Source organism: Peromyscus maniculatus, chromosome 5, assembly GCF_049852395.1.
Source record: "Peromyscus maniculatus bairdii isolate BWxNUB_F1_BW_parent chromosome 5, HU_Pman_BW_mat_3.1, whole genome shotgun sequence".
NCBI classification, from domain to species: Eukaryota; Metazoa; Chordata; class Mammalia; order Rodentia; family Cricetidae; genus Peromyscus; species Peromyscus maniculatus.
Genome location: NC_134856.1, coordinates 142,319,354 through 142,342,958, shown reverse-complemented (window position 1 = coordinate 142,342,958; position 23,605 = coordinate 142,319,354). Strand labels below are relative to the sequence as shown.

Below are 23,605 nucleotides of genomic sequence, written 5' to 3'. Positions count from 1 at the left end.
AGGTATCGCACTCAAAAAGGAAGAAAGAGAATGAGAAGAAAAACCTTGTCTAAGTTGGACTGGAGTTCTAAACCTGCACTAATCAGCAGGTTCCCTTGCTAGACTATTTGCCTTGAAAGCTTAATGTATTTCTAAGTGATTTCACTAACATTATAGATAGCTCTTTGCCTTCCAGCTACCATAAAAAAACACTCTACGTAGCTATTAGGCAATATAAGGCACTTTATGAAAGGAGCCTCTATCTCAGATCCTTCCCTGGTCAAAGACTGAGCAGCTCCAAGATCCAATTCTTTTTAGCTTTCCATTGGAGCTCACATTCAACAAATTCTCAGATGGTTTTCCTCCTTCTTAATCTTTTAAAATCTGTTTTTTTAGTATACTGTGAGTATTTTTTAATGATACCAATGTTTCTCTGGAATCTTAAACAGAATTCAATCTCATAAGCTTTTTTTTTTTTTTTTAATTAACCCTGTGAGGCAAGCTGTTTGCTCTCAGCTTTTTTGGAAATAAATCTAAGCTATCTAGCAATGCTTAGGAAACAAACTTCATTTCAAGCTGAAACAAACAAACAAACAAACAAACAGCTTTTCCTGGCAGTTATCAACATCTTTGGCAGAAAAACTACTTTTCCCAGAATGCATTTCTCTATACCAGCCAGCTGTTATGAGCTACCATTCAGACTCCATTTCCCATAATTCCTTTTGAGTCCGTGAGTACATTTCCTGTTCCCTTTTACTGGGTTTGATTTATTGTTGAAAATCAAGAGTAAAGGACCTTTTTCCTCACTATGGCAGATTTCTTGTCAGAAGATTTCTGTTCTCACTGAGCTCACCTTAATAGGTGTTTCTCTTTCACCCAATACTGGCCCCATATCAGAATCTCACCTACAGGTTAGCCCTCATTGAGGCAGGTATCCCTGATACTAAAATTCACTCCTTTAGTTTGAACAGCTCCAGTGCTTTTTCTAAAGCTGTGAAACACTGATGTCAGGCTGAATGACAAGTTTCTCTAACATCTCTGTTTTCCTTTTATTATTTCATCCTCTCTAAGATGCTCCTGTCTGTCACAGGCTGAGTTTCAGGCAAGGAAGTCACAGACAGAAACACCCCCCTTGATGTTTATGATGTGCTGTCTCCAGCGCCTTCACAGTTCCTAGGCTAGCATATGTTCTCCATACAGGTGTGGAATCTGAGGTAGGGCTGTGGCATGCAAAAACTATCCCCATTGAGTGCATCCTCCCACAATTCTGTTGTTTTGAAACCTCAGTTTTTCACAACAGGCCATCCCTGAGTCTTAGGATTCTCAGAAAAGCCACATTCTGTAAGACACAGCTTGGAAGTGGAGTTTTTCTCCAGAACCATGTTTCCTGCCTGGGAGCCTGACTCACTAGTCAAGCTAGCCTATGACTTTACTCTGTGGGCCAGGCTGAGGCTTCAGGGAAGAGCTAGGCACTGTTCCAGAGAGGAAAGGGTGGAGCCACAGGCTGCTCTGCTCCTGCACCACAAGCCTCCTTTGTAAATAGCCCTTAGTGGGGTCTGGACAGCACAGTTCTGGTTTCACCTTTGAGCAGAAGCTGCAGCACTCCATGAGGGAGCTGAGACAGGCAAGGTACACAGGCCCTGGATCCTTCGGAATCATGCTCCAAAAACATCCTCACAACTTTGCTCTGGCAACTTGACTTCTCTTTTTGCTCAAGGTTCTGTTTTACTTTATTTTCTTGTTTGTTTTCTTTTTTAGTTTTGTTGTTGATGTTATTGTTATTGCTTTAAGATAATAATAGAATTACATAATTGCCCCCTCCCCTCCCTGCGCATGCCCCCTCTTTCCTTTCTGACAACCTCAGAAATACCCTTCCTGACTCATTTAAAAATCTGGCCTCTTTTTTCATTGTTGCTACAATTATGAATACAAAGAAAAAGGGGGTGGTGCAGGATCTGCCCTTTCTTATTGGACAGTTCTGGCTTGGCAAGATGCAGCAGGTTGTGGGGGCTCCGGTGCAGGCCAGGGAGGAGGCCACTGGCAGTCCCAAAACTCAGAGCTGAATGGTGAAGTGGGAAGTCAGAAGTTAAGAGCTGGGACCCTTGGCAAATCCCCAGTTAGACAAGAGGAGTTACCAGGGGGAGCAGGCCCCCACTTATGCACCCACACTCTCCAAGGGTACCCTGCCTCACCCCAGCTCGGAGCTGGCTTCCCGTTGCTTCCTAGCTACCCTTTGTACCACCAGAGGGCACCCTCTCACTAATCAGTATGTATAACATTACTTCTTTGCAGGTTTTCAGGGCTGACCATTTGGTATTGAATAAGTCCTTGTTCCCTGGGTTTTTGTGACCTCATTAGTGCTTTCCTACTGCTTGAGAATGGCCTCAGCTGCTCTACCACGTGATCCCAGTTTGGATGCTGAATGGGAGGAATGGAAGATGAACTTTAAAAAAATCCTACAGCCCGGTTGGTAACATGGTCACTGTCCAGAGGGATTTCAGAAAGAATGGCCCTTGCTGTTGGGGGTCTGTAGGCATAAATGTGGCCACAGAGGCCAGCCATCACTGAAGACTTGCTTAAGACATGCACTATGAACTCAAGGTGGCCAGCTTTGCTAATCCTCTGGGTATGGAGAATGGCTGGCTGTGGTGTCCTGAGATCCCTCTCCATGGCTCCTCTTTACCTGTTGCTACACTCCATTTGGTCAGCTTGTATGTGGAGTTAATAAGAAGAAAATACTATCTATTGTGTTCATTTCCAGGATGAAGAAGGACACAGAAGAGCAGTGTGGGAAAAGAATAAGAAATTTATTGAGAATCACAATGCAAACTATGAGCAGGGAAAGACAAGTTTCACTATGGGCCTGAATGGATTTAGCGACATGGTGAGTGAGATATGGATTATTAATTCTGTGCTTGTTCAAGAAAGGTCTTTACATTTAGTCTCTTGGAGTTCAATGTTTTATTTGCTTTTCCATGAAGACACGGGAGGAATTCTTGACCATTTGCTGTGGAAGATCAAAGTCTACAAGAGATTTGCCTAAATCTAAGAATTTAGAAGAGAACAGCAATGTGGCATCTGTGATGGATTAGGTAAGACAGTGTCTCATCCCTACCCTCAGTTGCCCACAGGAAGCCAAGGAGAAAATGAAGTCCTCACTGAGGTCAGCTGTAGAACAACTGGAGTTTCACTGTTTGACTAAGTGTTCTGTTCTATGAAGTGTGGAGAGAGTTTATATTAGGCTGTTGATGACAACCCTTTCTTCTTGATTGGGGTACTGTAGTTGGGCATAAAGTATGGTGACCATGAAGGAAAAAGGCTTCAGGGAAGGTACTGTGAGAAAGCCACTGTGCTGCAATCTTTCTAATCAGTGTGATATGTGCTTTTCTTCCAGCTGGATTAGCAGGAGGGGCAGGATTGTCAACAGTAAGATAGCCTAGGAGTAAAGCAATCATTCTGTCATTGCCTCAGGAGCCTTCTGCCAAGATGGGAGCTGCATGATGCTGAAAGAATGGACTGGGGGAAGAAGGAACAGGAGTCCATCACATTGTCCAGCATGTGCTGTGTAGAATGAAACACTGAATTCATTTAATATCAACACTGTGATGTGAACTACCATGAATATTCACACTAATAGAATATTAACAATGTTTATCTCTATATCTTAAAATTAAAGCTTGATTTTAATTGTAGTATTATGCTTTCTTTCTGGTTTTGTTTCAGTAAGATTTTATTTTGTTAAAACCTTCTGCTTGAAGGTATACCTGTCTGTGGGAAGGTGTTCTAGGAGAAGGCGTGTCAGTTCTCTCATTATAGAGTCTGTTTCCCATCCTTGGTTGAGCTCTGCTTCCTGGGCTTGATCTGGAATGATCTGAAAGTAGACAAGTAATTTTCTGGGATTCCAGCTTGTTAATTCACATGGATTGACCAAGTATAAATGGTGACTGAAAATATAATTAGTAACTAGAAATCTAGTCAGGCAGAGATGGCACCCTCTCTCCCAGTGCCCTGATCCTGTACCATGGATCTCATTTTATATGATTGTATCAGTGATCTGCACTAGCTGTGCTGTGACCACATAGAAGTCATCTAAAGGATGAGGTCTGAGTGACAGGAGTGTAGTCTATGCTCAAGTGACCCTTTCATAAACCAACAGAGCCCAGTCATGCAAAAAGGTACATGGATGTCTCTTACTGCAATTACATTCAGACCAACCTCAAAAGTCATCAGTTTCAGAAGGGTTCAAATCTCCAGAAGACCTAAGGAATGTCATTACCTGTGACTACCTTTTGAAGTTAACATAACAACAGCACATTACAGACTTCCAACAGACAAATGCACAGAGTTTAAAATTCCATTCCAAAATGAATGATTGGGACATAACAAGGAATAACAAGTCCAAAACAAAAGAACCATATACTAAATTCCATGGCTGAGTGTGTCAGCCAACCACCTCAGCTATGTTTCCTGTAGGATATGTAGACTCTAAGCTCTTGGACTGGTTCTTGCCATATGTTTAGCTTTCTTTGGTGGATATCTCATGGCTCTGGTCTCACCACCTTTGGTGAACTCCCCTGCTAGTCAGTTCCATGAGGGGTCTGTCAGCGCCTGCTTGCAGATGCTCTGACCTGAAAACAAGTGCCTCTCTTCAACGTCTCTCAGAATCCATGACTCACCAAATTTAGGAATTTTCATGCTTATGGAACCAGTTGTTCACATATTACACCAAGTGGTTTTCAGACACCTTTGGGTAAAGCTTGGCACTTTGGGATGTTAAACTCATCCATTTCTCTTCACTGATTCTGGGGACTCATTTCACTGGAGAGCAATTTTCCAGAATACTTTAAAGGTTCCACAACCAATCCACCGTGACTCTCCCATTGTTACAGGCATGTTTTTAAGTCTGTATAAGAGTCTCTTTCATTTCCAGGATCTTAAGTTCCAACAATGACTTTTAAAAACACATATGGATAGTTATAAGAAAGAGCATTTATAAGATAAGAAATAGCCAGATGTTTCTAGGACCATTAGAAGGTAGTCTAAGAGTGTTCCAGTCATATCTCTTCTGCTGCCTTTCCTACATTAATCTCTGGTATCCCCATCTCACCCTGTTCCTGTTCCATATCCTGTTGCCTCATCACCAGCTAGGGGAAACCTGTGAGGTTGTGGGATGTAGTTCACATTCAAACCCCAGCAGTAGCAGCTGCACAACTGTTATAGTTCTTCTCTGTGATTGAGCATTATCAACCAGGATTGACCTCTTGAACACAGAACAGATGTTACTTATGTATTATATGTGTATAATATATAACTGAATTATATGCATAGTTGTTCATACTGACTTCCCAAAGCTGTATACAGGTCAGTCCACCCTGCTTTCCTCATGGTGCCAGTTGTATGCCAGAAAACCATGAGACAAATACATCTCCCAAAACAGAAATCAGCCCTTACACCTTTGCAGACAATATCTTGCACTATAGGCTGGACTACAGCTACTGCCCAGCTCTGTGTCCTACAGCAGGGTATTTAATAACCTATTCTCATTTTTCTATCCTTTGGTTAAATGTATTCACCATCAACAAACCCCTTTCTTGGTCTCCTAAATTTATGATGCCTTTCTTCTATTTCAGTGTCCCCCTTCTCATTTAATGACCTACCTCTGCCACTCTGCCACACACACTGAAATCCAGGTCCAACACATCACAATACCCATGCTATTTGTCTTTAATACCCTGGTTTCATTTGCTGAACATCATAATCTCCATTTCCATATGTTTTCCTACCAATTCCATGATGTAAAGAGCCCATTGGCTGAATTACTTTGTTAATTGCTCTAAGGTCTGTTACCATTCTCCATTTACCAGATTTCTTTTTAATAACAAATACAGGAGAATTCCAAGGGCTGGTTGATTCTTCAATATGCTGAGCATTTAACTGTTCTTCTACCAGCTCTTCTAAATCCTGGAGTTTTCTGTTGTTAAAGGACATTGCTCAACCCATACAGGCTTGTCTGTTAACCATTTTAAAGGTAGAGTTGTTAGTGTCTTTGGAAGATCATCAGTTGTTGTGCCCTGTTCTTATATAATATGGATGGCTGGTGACAACTCATTAGAATAATAGTTTCTAATATTTCTCTCAGAAACATGTGCTAGTTTATGATTTGTTTCTGAGATTGGAGGGATATTAATCTGAATATTTCATTGTTGCAACAGGTCTCGACCCCACAGGTTCATAGCTATGTTAGCCACATATGGTTTTAATTTTCCTCTCTGTCCTTCTGGACCGATACATTTGAGCCATCTTGCACTCTGTTTCACTTGAGATAATGTTCCAATTCCTAACAGTTGAATGTTTACCTCCTGAAGAAGCCAATTGGATGCCAAAATTCTGGTGCAATTATGGTCATGTCAGCACCTGTGTCTACCAGACCAGACAACAAAACACCATTTATTTTTATCGTTAATTTTGGTCTTTGTTCATTTATAGAAGTTTGCCAAAAAAATTTTCATGTTTTCTCCTGCATTTTTTTGTCCTCTCTGTCTCAGCTGTTTCATCACCCTATGTAGCCTGGTTTATTTGAATAGGCATTTGGTTATTTAATTGCTCTGAGTACGGGTTTCTTCTACCACTGCAGGAAAGGTCTGAACTGGATTTGTTGTGGGGGCCTGCCTGAGGCTCCTCTGAGAGTTTCCTGAAGACCAAGGCAAAGTATTACCTTGCCTGTCCCTTGTTGATCTACATTTGTTGGTCCAGTGTTTTCCCTTACCACACTTTCTGCATACTCCAGAGGGAAGGGGCATTCTGTTGCCATTGTTCCTTGAAGAAACATTGTTTCTAGGAATGCCCTGTTTACAGTCCCTTTTCAAATGTCCTTGCTTTCCACATCCAAAACATCTGACATTCCTCAAACCTCTTGAAATTGCTTCTCCTATCCACATATCATCATTACTAGTTTTAAATACTTTACATTGGATTGGATTGTTTTATATTGTACACAAATTATATATTTATATATATATATATATATTGAAATTGATATTGTTAGAAAATGCTGTATGTATATTTCTAATCTTGTTTAAGATATTGTACTTATACCATTCATTTAACAATGTAATGCAATTTGCTGATTCTACCAACTATTAGGATATACAGAAATGAAAGTTAGTAGTTAGACATTACAATAGAACTTGTAGCCATATTAGATGTGTTTTCAAGATTGAGCAGATATATTTTAGAAGACAGGTCATCTCCAAACCCTTCAGAGATCTACAGAATATGGAATTTGAAATGTTTTAATAACTTAGAAAATTTTTCTTTTTTTGTTATGACTATGAGACATGTCGTCTCCTGGCAATACCAATCTACTTCAGAGAAAATATGGGCATTGAAGAAACTACATATGGAGTTAACTTTCATTGTGGCAAAAATTAGCCACTGGACAACAAAGTATCTTTTAATCAGCTGCTGACAAACAGGACAAAATGGACAGACAGGACACGAAACAAAGGTCTGATTCTTGCCAAGACAAGTGTTGTTGTGGCTTTATCAAAAGGCATCTTCTGAGGCCAGGACAATATGGCACCATCCCTGAACTGGCCTTTGCAAGCTAGAAAAGGTACCATGCCCTTTTCTTCGAAGGTAGCTGAACAGGCAGTGGGCTGATCCTTCTGATGTGCAGTAGAACGGCAGCTGAAACAGTTATTCTTTAAGAGTAACTAAGCTCACACCTCTCAATAGTAGACTGGCATTTAATAGAGGGATATGGAGAAGAATGGGCTGCTGAGATGAAGACAGACAGACACACACACACACACACACACACACACACACACACACACACAGCCAAGAAGAATGGACAGCTGAACTCAAAAAACATGAACAATTTCCAGAATTTAAGATCCTGGATCATGGCATGACACTAGTGGAATTCAAGTGTTTCTGGTACATGGACTGCTCTCACCAATGTGAGGTCAAACTGTTGACCTTGTGTACATCCTAGTTCACATGAGTCTGTCAGATATGCTAAGCCTATAGGCTGAAGATGATGCCCCAACGCTGTGGAGAAATCTTGCATGACAATCTTGCATGACTGTCCAGGCAGCTGACTGTTTCTGTCTACTCACATTTTTTTTTTTGGAAGTTGCTTGCATGCACTTCCTGTTTTTATTTTTGCTAGGTAATATTATTTCCTTCTTGGGTCTCTGAGGGAGTTGAAGATTAGTTAGGATAGAAAGTGAAAGAAAGAACCTGGAAACAACCTAGATACCCCTCAACCAAAGAATGAATAAAGAAAATGTGGTACATTTATAAAATGTAATATTACTCAGTGGTAAAAACAAAACAAAACAAAACAAAGTAATGCCATCATGAAATTTGTAGGCAATTGGATGGAATTAGAAAAGAAAAAACATCCTGAGTGAGGTACCCCAGACCCAGAAAGACAAGCACAGTATGTACTCATAAGTGTATAGTAGATGTAAAGGAAAGGATAACCAGGCTACATTCCACGGCACTAGAAACACTAGGTAACAATGACAACACTAGGAGGGACACATGGATCACCCTGGGAAGAGGAAATGGACGAAATATCCTGGGTAAACTGGGGGTGAGGAGAGGATAGAGGGGAAGGGATGGGGAATAGGAACATGAGGGATCAGGATGGATGAGATGGGGGAGGGATGGAGAGGGAGAACAATGAAAGAAATAGCTTGATGGAGGGGTCCATTCTGGTGTTAGGAAGAAAAATGGTTGTTGTTGCTTATTATTTACTCTTTTGTGGAGCCTGTCACTCAGCTCCCAAATAAATCACACATGGAGGCTTATTCTTACTTATGAATGCCCAGCCTTAGCTTAGCTTGTTTCTTGCCAGCTTTTCTTTTTTCTTTTTCTTTCATTTTTCTTTACTAAGAAATTTTCTACTCACTCCACATACCATCCACAGATCCCCCTTCTTCCCTTCTCCCACGGCACAGCCCTCCCTGCCAAGTCACCCTGCATCCCCACATCCCCTAAATCGAGGTCTCCCATGGGGAGTCAACAGAGCCCAGTACACTGAGCCCAGGCAGGTCCAAGCCCCTTCCCACTGCACCAAGGCTGTGCAAGGTGTCACACCACAGGCACCGGACTTCAGAAGCTTGCCCATAGACCAGGTACAGATCCCGATCCCCCTGCCTGGGTGCCCCCCAAACAGTTTGAGCCAAACAACTGTCTTCCGTGTCCAGAGGGCCTAGTCCAGTCCCATGGGGGCTCCACAGCCACCAATCCACAGTCCATGGGTTTCTACTAGTGTGACCGATCATCTCTGCACATCCTCCCATCATGATCTCAACGTCCCTCACCTGCAGTATCTCTCCTCTCTCTCATCAATTGGATTCCCGGAACTCAGTCTGGTGTCTGGCCATGGATCTCCACATCTGCCTCCATCAGTCACTGGACAAAGGCTCTATAATGACAGCTAGTGTATGGGGTTTGATGTGTGATTTAAGCTTTAGCAATGTTTCTTTTATGAATGTCAGTGCCCTTGTATTTGGGGCACAGATATTCAGAATTGAGACTTCATCTTGTCGGATTTTCCCTATGATAAATACATAGGATCCTTCCCGATCTCTTTAAATTGATTTTAGTTTGAAGTCTATTTTATTAGATATTAGGATAGCTACACCAGCTTGCTTCTTAGGTCCATTTGCTTGGAAAGCCTTTTCCCAGCCCTTTACTCTGAGGTAGTGTCTGTCTTTGAAGTTAAGGTGTGTTTCTTGTATGCAGCAGAAGGATGGATCCTGTTTTCTTATCCATTCTGTTAGTCTGTGTCTTTTTATAGGTGAGTTTAGACCATTGATATTGATGGATATTAATAACCAGTGATTGTTAATTCCTGTTATTTTTTGTGGTCGTGTTGTGTTTTCCTTCTTTGGTATTTGTTGGTATGGGATTGTCTATTGCCTGAGTTTTCATGGGTGTGTTTAGCTTCTTTAGGTTGGATTTTTCCTTCTAGTGCTTTCTGTAGGGCTGGATTTGTGGATAGGTATTGTTTAAATCTGGTTTCATCATGAAATATTTTGTTTACTCTGTCTATGGTGATTGAAAGTTTTGCTGGGTATAATAGTCTGGGTTGGCATCCATGGTCTCTTAGTGTCTGCATAACATTTGTCCAGGACCTTCTGGCTTTCATAGTCTCTATTGAGAAGTCTGGTGTTATTCTGATGGGTTTGCCTTTATATGTTACTTGGTCTTTTTCCTTTGCAGCTCTTAAAAATTTTTCTTTGTTCTGTGTGTTTAGTGTTTTGATTATTATGTGGCGAGGGGACTTTTTTTTTTTTTTTTTGGATCTAGCCTATTCGGTGTTCTGTGAGGTTCTTGTATCTTTATAGGCATCTCTTTCTTCAGGTTAGGAAAGTTTTCTTCTATGATTTTGTTGAATATATTTTCTGTGCTTTTGAGTTGGTATTCTCCTTCTTCTATCCCTATTATTCTTAGGTTTGGTCTTTTCATGGTGTCTAAAATTTCTTGGACGTTTTGTGTTATAACTTTTTTGTCTTTAGTGTTTTCTTTGACTGACAAATCTATTTTCTATATTGTGTCTTCAGTGTCAGAGATTCTCTGTTCCATCTCTTGCATTTGGTTGGTTATGTTTGCTTTTGTAGTTCCTGTTTGTTTAGTCAGGATTTCTATTTCCAGCATTCCCTTGGTTTGTATTTTCTTTATTGTCTCAATTTCAATTTTCAAATCTTGAATTGTTTCCTTCATCTGTTTAATTACTTTTTCTTGGCTTTCTTTGATTTCTTCCAATTTTTTTGTTTATTTTTTCTTTCATTTCTTTAAGGGAATGTTTTATTTCCTCTTTAAGGGAGTTTTGTATTTCCTATTTAAGGGCCCCTATCATCTTCTTAAAGTCATTTTTAGGATTTATTTCTTTGGCTTCTTCTGCCTTGGCATGTTCAGGTCTTGCTGGTGTGGAATCACTAGGTTCTGATGTTGTCATATAGGTCATTATGTTGTTGCCTGTATTTTTGCACTGGCATCTACTCATCTCTTCCTCTGCTCAATGTAGGCGGTGTCTATGTCTGAAGATGCCTCTCTTGTTCTAATTGTTAGTCTTGGTCCACTAGAAATTCTTGGTTAAATTGGTGCTGTTGGGCTCTGTTTCTTCAGGAGCAGCTTAGTACCATCAGTGTTAGTGGGTTCTGTCTCAGGGAACAGTTGTTCCCAGTTGGTTCAGGGTGTGCTTATGGTTTCAGTGGTTGTTATGTTCATAGTTTTTTTTTGGGGGGGGGGTAGGAGAGCAAGGAAAGGTAGCTGTCTGGTCCCTGGGACTCTGATGGGTAGGGCCTATGGGCTAGAGACCTAATCTGCTGGTCCTGAGATCAGGGTTTACCTGTTCCCAGTCAGGGTAGTGTAGACTTATGATTCTGGTGATCTGGTTCGGTGGCTGGGCAGCACCTTCTTTTGTGTTCTCAGGTCATGTTTTGCTCATTCATCAACTCCTCAGCTGATCTTGTTTCCTCAGACTGCAGATTGTAGAATTCTGAATCCTTTCCCAAATGGATCTCAGCTGAGCAGGTTATTAAGTAGGGTAATCTCACCAACACCTCCAAGTTGTTGGCTTTCGCAGGATCAGCAGCTGGGTCATGGATTGGCCTCAGACAGAGTGTTTGGATCCATTCTGGTCACGCCCCATGGAGATGGCTCCTTCCCCGGGTGCTGGGATTAAAGGTGTCCCTGTTCCAAGCTCTTAATCTCCTTGTTTTCACTAACTCCTCAGCGTGCAATAGCTCAGTTTCTGGTCTTTATTACGACCACGTCTCTGCCACCACTCTGTCTGCCTCTGTGACCGCTCCTGAAATTCTAACTTCTTATAAGTCTGAGCTCTCTTTTTTAGCCCTGTCACCAAAAATACTCACCAGTTCCTCAGCTGATCCTGTTTCCTCAGACTAGAAGCCTCTGTGTCCTCATCCAGAATGGATCTCAGCTGAACTGTTGCTCAAAAGCCTAAAAGCTTAATCAGATATTTTATACTCTTTGTGGCTATTGTAAAGTGTGTTGTTACTCTGATATCTCTCTCAGCCATTTATCTTTTGTATATGTGAGGGGAGGGCTACTGAATTTTTGAGTTAATCTTATGTCCTGACACATTGCTGAAAGTATTTGTCAGCTGTAAAAGTTCCCTGGTAGAATTTTGGGGGTCACTTATGTATACTATCATATCATCTACAAAAAGCAAAAGTTTGACTTCTTCCTTTCCAATTTGCATCCCCTTGATCTCCTTTTTTTTTTTTATTGCTCTAGCTAGAACTTTCAATACTATATTGAATAGATATGGAGAGAGTGGACAGCCTTGTCTTGTTCTTTATTTTAGTGGAATCACTTTGAGTGTCTCTCAATTTAATTTGATCTTGGCTGTCTGCTTGTTGTATATTGCTTTTATTGTGTTTAGGTGTGTTCCTTGTACCCTTGATCTTTTCGAGACCTTTATCATGAAGGGGTATCGGATTTTGTCAAAGGCTTTTTCAGCATCTAACAAGATGATCATGGTTTTTTTTTTCTTTCAGTTTGTTTTTATGGTGGATTACATTGAAAATATTTTCATATGTTGAACCACCTCTACATCTCTGGGATAAAGCCTACTTGATCATGGTGGATGATTTGTTTCATATGTTCTTGAATTTGCTTTGCCAGAATTTATTGAGTATTTTTGCATCAATGTTCACGAGGGAGACTGGTCTGTAATTATCTTTCTTTGCTGCATCTTTGTGTGGTTTGGGTTTCAGGGTAACTATGGCCTTATAAAAAGAGTTTGACAATGTTCCTTTTGTTTTTGTTGTGTGGAACAATTTGAAGAGTGTTGATATTAGCTCTTGCTTGAAATTCTGGTAGAATTCTGCAATGAAATCATCTGGCTCTGGACTTTTTTAGGTTGGGAGACTTTTAATGACTGCTTCTATTTCCTTATGGGTTATAAGTCTATTTAAATTGTTTATCTGATCTTGATTTAATTTTTGTTGGTGGTACCTATCCTGAAAATTGTCCATTTCTTGTAAATTTTCAATTTTGTGGAGTATAGGTTTTCGAAGTATGACCTAATGAGTCTCTGGATTTCCTCAGTGTCTGTTGTTATGGCTGCCTTTTCATTTGTGATTTTGTTAATTTGGATATTCTCTCTGTGTCTTTTAGTTAGTTTGGACAACAATTTGTCTATCATGTTGATTTTCTCAAAGAACCAACTCTGTGTGTCATTGATTCTTTGTATTGTTTTCTTTGTTTCTATTCTATTGATTTCAGCCCTCAGTTTGATTATTTCCTGCTGTCTACTCCTCCTACATGTGTTTGCTTCTTTTTGTTCTAGAGTTTTCAGGTGTGCTGTTAAGTCACTAGTGTGAGATTTCCCCAAATTCTTTATGTGGGCATTTAGTGCTATGAACTTTTCTCTTAGCACTGCTTTCATAGTGTCCCTTAAGTTTCAGTACGTTTTGCATACATTTTCATTGATTTCTAGGAAGTCTTTAACTTCTTTTTTTTATTTTTTCCTTGACCCAGTGGTGATTCAGTTGAGTGTTGTTCAGTTTCCACGTGATTGTAGGCTTTCTGTAATTTGTGTTGTTGTTAAATTCTAACTTTAAACCATGGTGATCTGATAAGATACAGAGGGTTATGTGTGTATGACTGTTGAGATTTGCTTTGTGACCCAGTATGTGGACAAAATAGAGAAGGTTCCATGAGGTGGTAAGAAGAAGGTATATTCTTTTGTGTTTTAGTGAAATGTTCTATAGATGTCTGTTAATTCCATTTGAGTCATAACATCTGTTAGCTCCCCTATTTTTCTGTTAAGTTTCTGTATGACAAACCTGTCTAGTGGTGAGAGTGGGATGTTGAAGTTTCCCACTGTTAGTGTTTGGGGTTGGATGTGTGATTTAAGCTTTAGTAAGGTTCTTTTACAAATGTGTGTGCCCTTATATTTGGGGCACAAATGTTCAGAATTGAGACTTCATCTTGATGGAATTTTCCTGTGATGAATATGTAATGTCCTTCTTCATCTCTTTTGATTAATTTTACTTTGAAATTCATCTTGTTAGATATTAGGATAGCAACACAAGCTTGTTTCTTAGGTCCATTTGATTGGAAAATCTTTTTCCAACCCTTGACTCTGAGGCAGTGTCTGTCTTTGAAGTTAAGGTATGTTTCTTGTATGCAACAGAAGACTGGATCCTGTTTTTGTATCCATTCTGTTAGCCTGTGTCACTTTATAGATGGATTGAGTCCATTGATACTAAGACATATTAATGTAAAATGATTGTTAATTTCTGTTATTTTTTGGTTTTGTTGTTTGTTGTGGTTATGTGTGTATTTCCCTTCTTTGGGATTTGTTGGTGTGAGATTATCTATTGGCTGTGTTTTCATGGATGCAGCTAACTTTCTTGGATTGGAGTTTTTCTTCAAGTACTTTCCATAGGAATGGATTTGTGGATAAGTATTGTTTAAATCTGGTTTTGTCATGCTATATCTTGTTTTTTTTTTTTTTTTTCTGTCGATAGTGATTGAAAGTTTTCCTGTTTGTAGTAGTCTGGAATTGCATCTGTGATCTCTTAGTGTCTGTGAAACATCTTTTCAGGACCTTCTGGCTTTCATAGTCTCCATTGAGAAGTGAGGTGTAATTCTGATAGATCTGCCTTTATATGTTTGCTGGGGATGCTGTGAATGTGTTGCTGTGATTGATTGATAAATAAAACGCTGATTGGCCAGTAGCTGGGCAGGAAATATAGTGTAGTTGGGTTAAGGAGAGAGGAGAATTCTGGGAAGTAGATGGCTGAGTCAGTAGAAGCTGCCAGCCACCACCGCCGTGAGAAGCAAGATGTGAGGTACCAGTAAGCCACAAGCCATGTGGAAACTTATAGATTAATAGAAATGTGTTAATATAAGATATAAGAACTAGGTAGCAAGAAGCCTGAGCCAAACAGTCAAACAGTTTAAATAATATAAGCACCTGTGTATTTATTTGGGTCTGAGTGGCTACAGGTCTGAGCAAGACTGGAGAAAACTCCAACTACATATGTTACTTGGCCTTTTTCCTTTGCAGCTCTTAATATCCTACCTTTATTCTGTATGTTTTATATTTTGATTATTATGTGGTGAGGGGACTTTTTTTCTTTTTTGGTCCAGTCTATTTGGTGTTCTGTGAGCTTCTTGTATCCTCATAGGTATGTCCTTCTTTAGGTTGAGAAAGTTTTATTCTACAATATTGTTGAGTATATTTTCTGTGCCTTTGAGCTGGAATTCTCCCCCTTCTCTATCTCTATTATTCTTAGGTTTGGTTTTTTCATGGTGTACCAGACTTCCTGGATATTTTACATTAAGAATTTGTTGGATTTAACTTTTTTTTTTTTTTGGCCGATGAACCTATTTCCTCTATCATATCTTTCAAACACCTGAGATTCTCTCTTCCATCTCTTGTATTCTGTTGATTATTCTTGCATCTGTAGTTCCTCTTCATTCACTCAGATTTTCCATTTCCAGAATTCCCTCAGTCTATGTTTTCTTTATTGCCTCTATTTCAATTTTCAAGTTTTGGACTGTTTCTTTAACCTGGTTGATTATTTTTCTTGGCTTTCTTTAATGGATTTACCGATTTCCAATTTTTTGTCTGCCTTTTCCTCCATTTCTTTAAGGGAATTTTTTATTTCCTCTTTAAAGGCCTCTATCATCTTCATAACGTTATTTTTAAGGTTGTTTTCTTCTGCTTCATCTGTGTTGGAATATTCAGGTCTTGCTGTTGTAGCATCATTAGGGTCTGGTGATGCCATATTGCTCTTTATGTTGTTTGATGTATTCTTACACTGCCTTTTACCCATCTGGTTTTGGGATAATTATAGGAACAGGTGTTGATTCTTGTGGTATCTTTGTTAGGTAGGTCTTTTGTTCTTTTATTGTCTCTCTCCTTTTGCTGCAAGCTACAATAATATGAAATAGGATTTCAGCTGATTATGACAAGCTAATACCTGGAAGAAACAAAGGACCTTCCAGAGGTCAAGCTGAGGCTCAAGGCATCTGGTGATAGTAGGTCTTGAATATTAGCCATTTTCCTTCAGTGAAATTTCTTGCATGCTATTGTAGCTTTTTAATTCAATTCCTTTTCTAAGAACAGTGTGTTGATCAATTATTGGGCACCATTTCCCCTTTACTAAAGGAATATTTAGATAACCTTCTGCACTAATAGCAACACACAGCCAGAAACCCAGTTTCTAGCCTCCCTGTAATTATTGTCATTAGCTGCATCCTCCCAGAACCATTCTCCTGGATGAATGTAACTTATCTGAGACACTTCCCAGACTTCCTAACAATAGACCATCTTTCAGAGAAGGCAAAGGTTTACACTGGCAAAAAATTGCCCAGGCCTGGTGGATGTGCTAATTATGCTTAGCTTTCTCCTTTCCCAAATCTTGCCTCTAGTTCCAGATCTCCCTTTAACTATCACCAGATGCATCTAGCTGTACACAGGTTGCCTAGCAACCAAGCACACTTTCCCCCACCCTGCAGAAAAACAGCATGGATAGATAAGGAGACACAGGAAAAAGGAAGGCAGTTTTATTTTCTCCCATTGACCTAGCAACTTACAGATTCTTAACATTTTCTACTAACCATGTTTATGAATATAGTTGAGCACATAAGATCCCTCTTCTTAGATATTACCCGAATCTAGCCTTTAGTTAATTCATTTCCCCATTAGTCATTTCCCTTTTGGGTTGCAAATAGTAATTAACAATTGCTACCTGTCTTTGTGATTCTTATCACCCCTCTGTTCAACCCTGGAAGCCCGGCATTGCACAGCCAAGGGATTACTGCTTGTAAGTTTATATATACTGGGACTTCCAGGACACAGGATATTAAAGAAGAATAAAATCATTGGACTAAGATTTCAGTGTACTTAGACTCATTTCCCAAAATTAATTCTCACCATTCATAGTTTCACTTCTGAGCCCCTGGGAAGTATATTATTAAGGATGGTCCTTTTAATAATATACAAGAGTCTTTTGCCTGCATGTCCAAGGGTTCTGGAGATTGGGTGGTTGTCAGGTTGAGTAGAGTTGTCTCAGTTGAGGTTTGTGGGGGTTTGGGTACCTAGATTCAACTATTGTCCAGTACTTCTGGCTGGTGTGGGCTTTACTTGTGCCTATGGGGTCAGTTCTTCAAATTGGTGTGGCTTGTGCCTGTCCATCTAGGGTCTGTTTTTCCAAATGTTATAGGTTATGCCTGTGCCTATTTTTCCAATTGGTCTGGGTGGTGCTTGTGCCTATTGGATCTATTGATGTTGTTGGAGAGGGCTGTTCATGGTTAGGCTGCTCTTCCTCCAATTGGTGAAGGTGGTGCGTGTGCCTCTAGAGGCTATTGATTTTGCAGCAGGATATTGGTCAGGGGAAGGATGCTGGGTTCTGTTTCGGCATCTGAGTGGGTCTTTCAGGTTACAGGTTCCAATTGGTGGGGGCAGTGGTAGAGCCACTGCCCCACAGGACTCTTACCTGCTGGCTGCTGTACTGGGAATTTTTACTATGGATTATTATGAAGGTGATTTTCTCTTAAACTTTAATGATAAACTGAAGCAACAATTTTATACAACAATAATAGCAGTTTAAATACAATTTTGATGATTGAGGTTCTTTAATAAATATAGTAAAGAATTATGATAGAGTTTAGTGGAAAATTTAATATAGGTAAAAGTAGGATAAAATGATGCCTCTGCCTCTGATAAAGCAGAGGCTTCAGAAGATAAAAAAAAATGAAACAAGGAAGTGTTAGAGCTAGAACACATGAGTTTCTATTGAGGAGCTATATAGACTGTAACTTAGGTTAATGATTAAGAAAAACAATTGAGTCCTGGGAGCCAGGCTGGCTTGAATTCTTTAAATCTTAATGTTGGGAGGGAGATGTGTTCACAGGTTTCAGAGTACAACATAGCTAAAACAAAGCCTTGGAATGACCTCAGGTTAGATTAAGGCATTTTGATAATAGCTTTGAGGTTAGGGATCAAAACACAAAGCAGCCCAATTATTGGTAGCTGATGTACTTTCCTTGTATGATTGGTTGGTGATCAAAGATGATGATTAATTCATTGTACTCATTTCTGCCCCAATCTCCTGATATAAAAGAAAAACTATCAATGAGTGGGTATGGATCATAAAGATTTAAAATAGAGCTGAGTGTTTGTTTTTCATGTATAAAAGTTTAGGTTTTTGATTCCTTTAAGATTCTTTAGAAGATTACCTTTCAAGATAAGTAGTAAAGTAATTGGTCCTTTCTATGTATCTGCAAAACACAGTCTGCCAGTAAAAGAACTGGCTGAGAAAAATACCTTGCTTGCTTACACTCTGTTAATCTATAACAAATTGATTATGTATGAATGTATGTGGGTTCTTGGGACAACTTATTTTTTACCTGTAATATGTAAAATGTTGAATCATGTAAGGGATATGGAAAACATATTTTGTTTTGTTTTGTTTTACTTGTATTCATTGTAATCATTCACTTGAAAACAGAATGTAACCATACTGTAAATTTTATATTGCTTGAAATAATTTGCTGGAGTATATAAGTTGTAAGGAAAAAATAGAGAGTTAGAAGGAAAAAAATCAAGAGAGTTAGAAGGGAAACATGAAGAGAGACATAAAGAAAATTTCTGGATAGAGATAAGAAAAGATAATAGAGAACACAGAACAAAGAATACAGAAGAAGGAAACCATCAAGAGACTGTGAGTGTATTTTCCCTTACACCCCCAGATAAAAAAAAAATCATAGAATATCAACTCAGTGGATTCCCTTTTAGCCCTGTGCTGCTGGAGGCTAGCTCCCCAGGCAGCAATAGTGGATGGAAGTCTGCACAGTAAATTGAAATATACAGATAATAGGAACAAAGCTGAGATTCACGTTACAAACAAAATGAAAGAAATCTCTGAATGTTTGTAGTGTACTTGGTTGGGGTTTGGGAATGTAGTCATGGTATAATCTTTGCTTAGTGTTCTGCACTTGTGTTTAAAACATAAATGTTATTGAGAAAAGACTGGAGGGCTGCTCTCTTAGACAAACTTTGCCATAATTGCAGCATAGCTTTTGGCAGCAGGATCAAAGGGGTAAAGAGGGTCAGATCTGTCCTTTCACACCAGCAGTTGGTGAGTATTTAAGCCTAGTTAAGTTCTTCTTCTACCAGTATTGGTGAAATTATTATGGCCACTCCACGTAGTTAAAAGGATATTTATTTAATGGTGTAAATCACAAATTAAGTGATAGGTAGGTCGCAGGGTCTGGGGAAGGTGTATCGCAGTCCAGCGTTGTTCTCTGGAGCTCTGCTCAGTTCACCTCCACGACTCAGGGTCCTGGCACAGAGAGAGCGCTGACCCATCCAACTCTCGGGTCTCCAGGCGCCTCCCCTGGCCCTGCCTCATAGGCGTAAAAGTTGCCAGAGTGTCAATGGGGGTTGGAACTTCCAGACCCAATCTGGAATGGCTACCCACTACATCTCCCCCTTTTTGTCTAAATAAGAAGGTTCTAAACTAATACAAGACTATATACAAAGGAATGGTTATCAAATATTGTCCAGGATTAATGAGGGATAATGACCTAGATAAGATGTAACTACAACCAATGCAAACAATATCAAGCAAGAAACACATACTAAAATCCAGAGAAGTATACAGCATAGGTAAATGGCATGTTATAAAGATCATTCAAAGGTGTCCTATCCTAAAGAACCTGAATCTAATACTTAGTATGTTCTATCTAAGATATTATATATACTAAGTTGTAACTATAACTGCTAGTCTTCAATCCCATCAAAGACTGTGGATATGACTCTATATAAATAAAACACTGATGGCCAGTGACCAGGCAGGAAGTATAGGCAGGACAAAGAGAGAGGAGAATTGGGGAAACAGGAAGAAGGAGGGGAGACACTGCAGCCACCACCAGGACAAGCAGCATGTAAAGACACCGGTAAGCCACCAGCCATGTGGCAAGGTATAGATTTATAGAAATGGGTTAATTTAAAATATAAGAACAGTTAGCAAGAAGCCTGCCATGGCCATATAGTTTATAAGTAATATAAGTGTCTGAGTGATTATTTTATACGTGGATTGTGGGACTGCAGAGCTTGGTGGAACCTGGAGAGAAGCTCTCCAGCAACATACCAGTGCCTTCTGTAGAGCTGGATTTGTAGGTAGATAGTGTTTAAATTTGTTTTTACCATCGAATGATTTAAAGTCTAGCTGGGTAGAGTTGTCTGTGGTGACACCTGTGATCTCCTAGAGTCTGTACATCTGTTCAGGTCTTTCTGGCTTTTGAAGTTGCCATTGAGAAGTTCAGTGTTATTCCAACAGGTCTGTCTTCATGTGTTACTTGGTCTTTTTCCTTTGCATCTTTTAATATTTTCCTTTGTTCTGTATGCTTAGTGTTTTGATTATTATATTACTTGGAGGATTTATTTTCTGGTCCCATATTTTTGGCGTTCTATATGCTTCTTGTATCTTGATAGGCACCTCTTTCTTTGGGTTAGGGAATTTTTCTTCTCAGATTTTGTTGAATACTTTCTCTGTGCTTTTGACTTGGGTTTCTCCTCCTTCCACTGCTCCTATTACTCATAGATTTGCCTCTTCATAATTTCCCACATTTCCTGGGTGTTTTTGCCTGGATCTTTTTAGATTTGGTGTTTTCTTTGACTGAGGTGTTCATTTCTTCTACCTTGTCTTCACTGTCTGAGATTCTCCCCTCCATGTCTTGTGCTCTTACCTCTTACCAAGAGGTAAGTCTTGAGACTTACCTCTGAGGGTTTTGTTTGACTTCCTACAGTTTTCATTTCCAGTTTCATCTCATTTTGGGTTTTTCTTAGAGATTCTATTTCTACTTACATGTCTTACTCTTTTTTTTTAATCCTTTTAATACACTTTTTTTGTTGTTGTTGTTTTGTATGTTTTTTCATGTGTTTTCAGACGTTACTAAGAGATTTATTAATATCCTCTTTAAGGATCTTGTGCATAATTACTATTTTAAAATCCTTTGTGGTGATATATTTTTTGTTATATAAGAAATAAAGCTTGCCTGAAGATCAGAGGACAGAGCCTACCACAGAGTTAAACATAGAGGTCAGGCAGTGATGGCACACACTTTTAATCCCAGCACTCAGAAGGCAGAGAAAAAGATCTGTCTGGATCTCTGTGAGTTCTGGACTATACAACATTAATCCACTTTAAAAAAAAAAAAAAAAAAGAAAGAAAGAAAGAAACAGCTAGGCAGTGGTAGCACACACCTTTAACCCCAGAATTAGGGAATCTCATAAGCCTTTAATCCCAGCACTTGAGATCTCATGCCTTTGCTACCAGTATTTGGGAAGCACACACACCATTAATCCCAGCATTAGGAAGGTTGACATAAAAAGTGAAACACTTGGGCGAAGAAAGGCATATAAGCCATGAGGAGACAGGACCTCAAGAGCCCTTTTCGGCTGAGGACTCAGAGGCATTTAGTCAGAGGATTTGTGGAGTTGGTGAGGTGAGAAGTGGCTGTGGCTTCTTTCCTCTGATATTTCAGCATTTACCCCAATATCTGGCTCCTGGTTTTTATCATAAGATGATATATGATTCTTGCAACAACCCGTCTTTTGCTACAACTTCATTGCATTTCTTAGATAGTTGGAGACATACTGCCTCTGATGTTAATGTTTGTGTCTTTGAGCTTGTGTCTGGGCATCTGGGTTTGATGTGTTTGTAATTCTAGTTATTGATAATTAGTCTTATCTTTGTTGAGTGAGCATTCTGTTCCTTGTTTTTTTCTTGCCTTCTCTATATCTCAGTCCAGCAATAATAAACTCAGTCCAGCAAGACAATGGGTTTCTTGGTTGAGAGGCCACCTGGTTTTAGAGGCTGACACAAAGGGATGGTGCTGCAGGCCACAGGAATATATCATAAGAGCTCAGCTGGTTATGGCAAAGTCACTACCTGGAGTGATCAGGGAATTCCTCCAGAGGAAGCCAAGTTCCAAGGAGCTTTTGGTGTTATTCGGCTTGTTATATATCAGCTATCTTCTGTTATGAAAATCATGTGTGCCTTCATAGTTTTCCCAATTGACTTTTCCCTAAGAAGGGCTAACAGTGTGGACTGATCACTCTCTGGACATACACATTCCTGGTATTTGGAGAACAGCCTCAGGAAAGGCTTTCTCTGGAATCAGATATCTCCCTTGGCCACTTTCAAGGACTAGCAGTAATAACAGTCCACATGCAAGTCTCCTGATTTAAGATAAATTCCACAAGGAGATACCACCTAGGTCAGGTGGATGTTAAGTAATAGCTTTACACAATTTAGCTTGAACCCTCCTTTCTTACCACCTTACTAACTTTATAGACCTCTAGCTCCTTACCTAACCACTTCTAGGAATATTTAGATAACTTCTAGGAATATTCTGTGCTGACAGCTATGCTCAGCCTGAATCCCAGTTCAAGCCTCCCTGTAATTATCATCATTGGCACCATCTAGTCAGGTCCATCCCCAGATGGAGGAAAGTACCTTATCAGAGATACCTCTGTATTCTCTAAGAACAGACTTAAGCATCCAGGCTACCTGTTTGAGAAGGCCTGGAGGATGCGCCAATTAAGCTTAACTTCCTCCTTTCCCAAACCTTACCTCTAGTTCCAGATCTCCCTTTAACTATCACCAGAGGCATCTACCTGTACACAGGTTGCCTAGTGACTGAGCACACTTTCCCCTACCCCGCAGAAAAAAAACAGCAGATAGCTTGGACAGATAGGAGCCACAGGAAAAAAGAAGGCAGTTTTATTTTCTCCCATTAACCTAGCAACTTATAGATTAATAACATTTTCTACTAACCATATTTAAGAATATAGCCACAACCCATAGAACCATAGAGGCTATATATATAGCATGGAGGTCCCTAGGACGACTGTGGCATATAATAAATTTCAGTTTTACTCAATTATTAAAAAAAATAGCCAAATGAATGGAAACACATGAACTATGAACCAAAGGCTGAGGTGCTCCCAGCTGGATCAGGCCCTCTGAATAGGTGAGACAGTTGATTGGCTTGATCAGTTTGGGAGGCAACTAGGCAGTGGGACCAAGTCCTGTGCTCATTGCATGAGTTGGCAGTTTGAAACCTGGAACTTATGCAGGGACACTTGGCTCAGTCTGGGAGGAAGGGACTGGACCTCCCTGGACTGAGTCTACCAAGTTGATCACAGTCCTCGGGGGAGGACTTGTCCTGGAGGAGGTGGGAATGGAGGGTGGGCTGGGGGTAAGGGGAGGGCGTGGGAGGGGGGAGAATAGGGGAACCCATGGCTGATATGTAGAATTGAATGGTATTGTAAAATAAAAAAATATATATCACAAAAAAAAAGAATATAGTTGAGCACATAAGACCCCTCTTCTTAGATATTACCTAAATTTAGCCTTTAGTTAATTAATTTCCCCATTGGTCACTTCCCTTTGGGGTTGCAAATGATAATTAATTGTTATTGTCTCTATGTGATTCTTATCACCCTTCTGTTTGACCCTGGAAGCCTGGCTTTGCACTGCTAAAGGAATACTGCTTGTAAGTGTATATATACCGGGACTTCCGGGGCTCAAGGGATGGAGAAGAGAAA

The 23,605-nt window shown here is 39.8% G+C and overlaps 1 pseudogene across 1 annotated transcript; it reads left to right on the top strand.

Moving 5' to 3' along the window:
- Window positions 1-2,312: 2,312 nt before the first annotated feature.
- On the top strand, window positions 2,313-3,671 carry LOC102922583 (protein CTLA-2-beta-like; annotated as a pseudogene). The gene is made up of 4 exons (XR_013051706.1): window positions 2,313-2,445; window positions 2,741-2,863; window positions 2,961-3,071; window positions 3,374-3,671. The product of XR_013051706.1 is annotated as a protein CTLA-2-beta-like (transcript).
- Window positions 3,672-23,605: the final 19,934 nt, after the last annotated feature.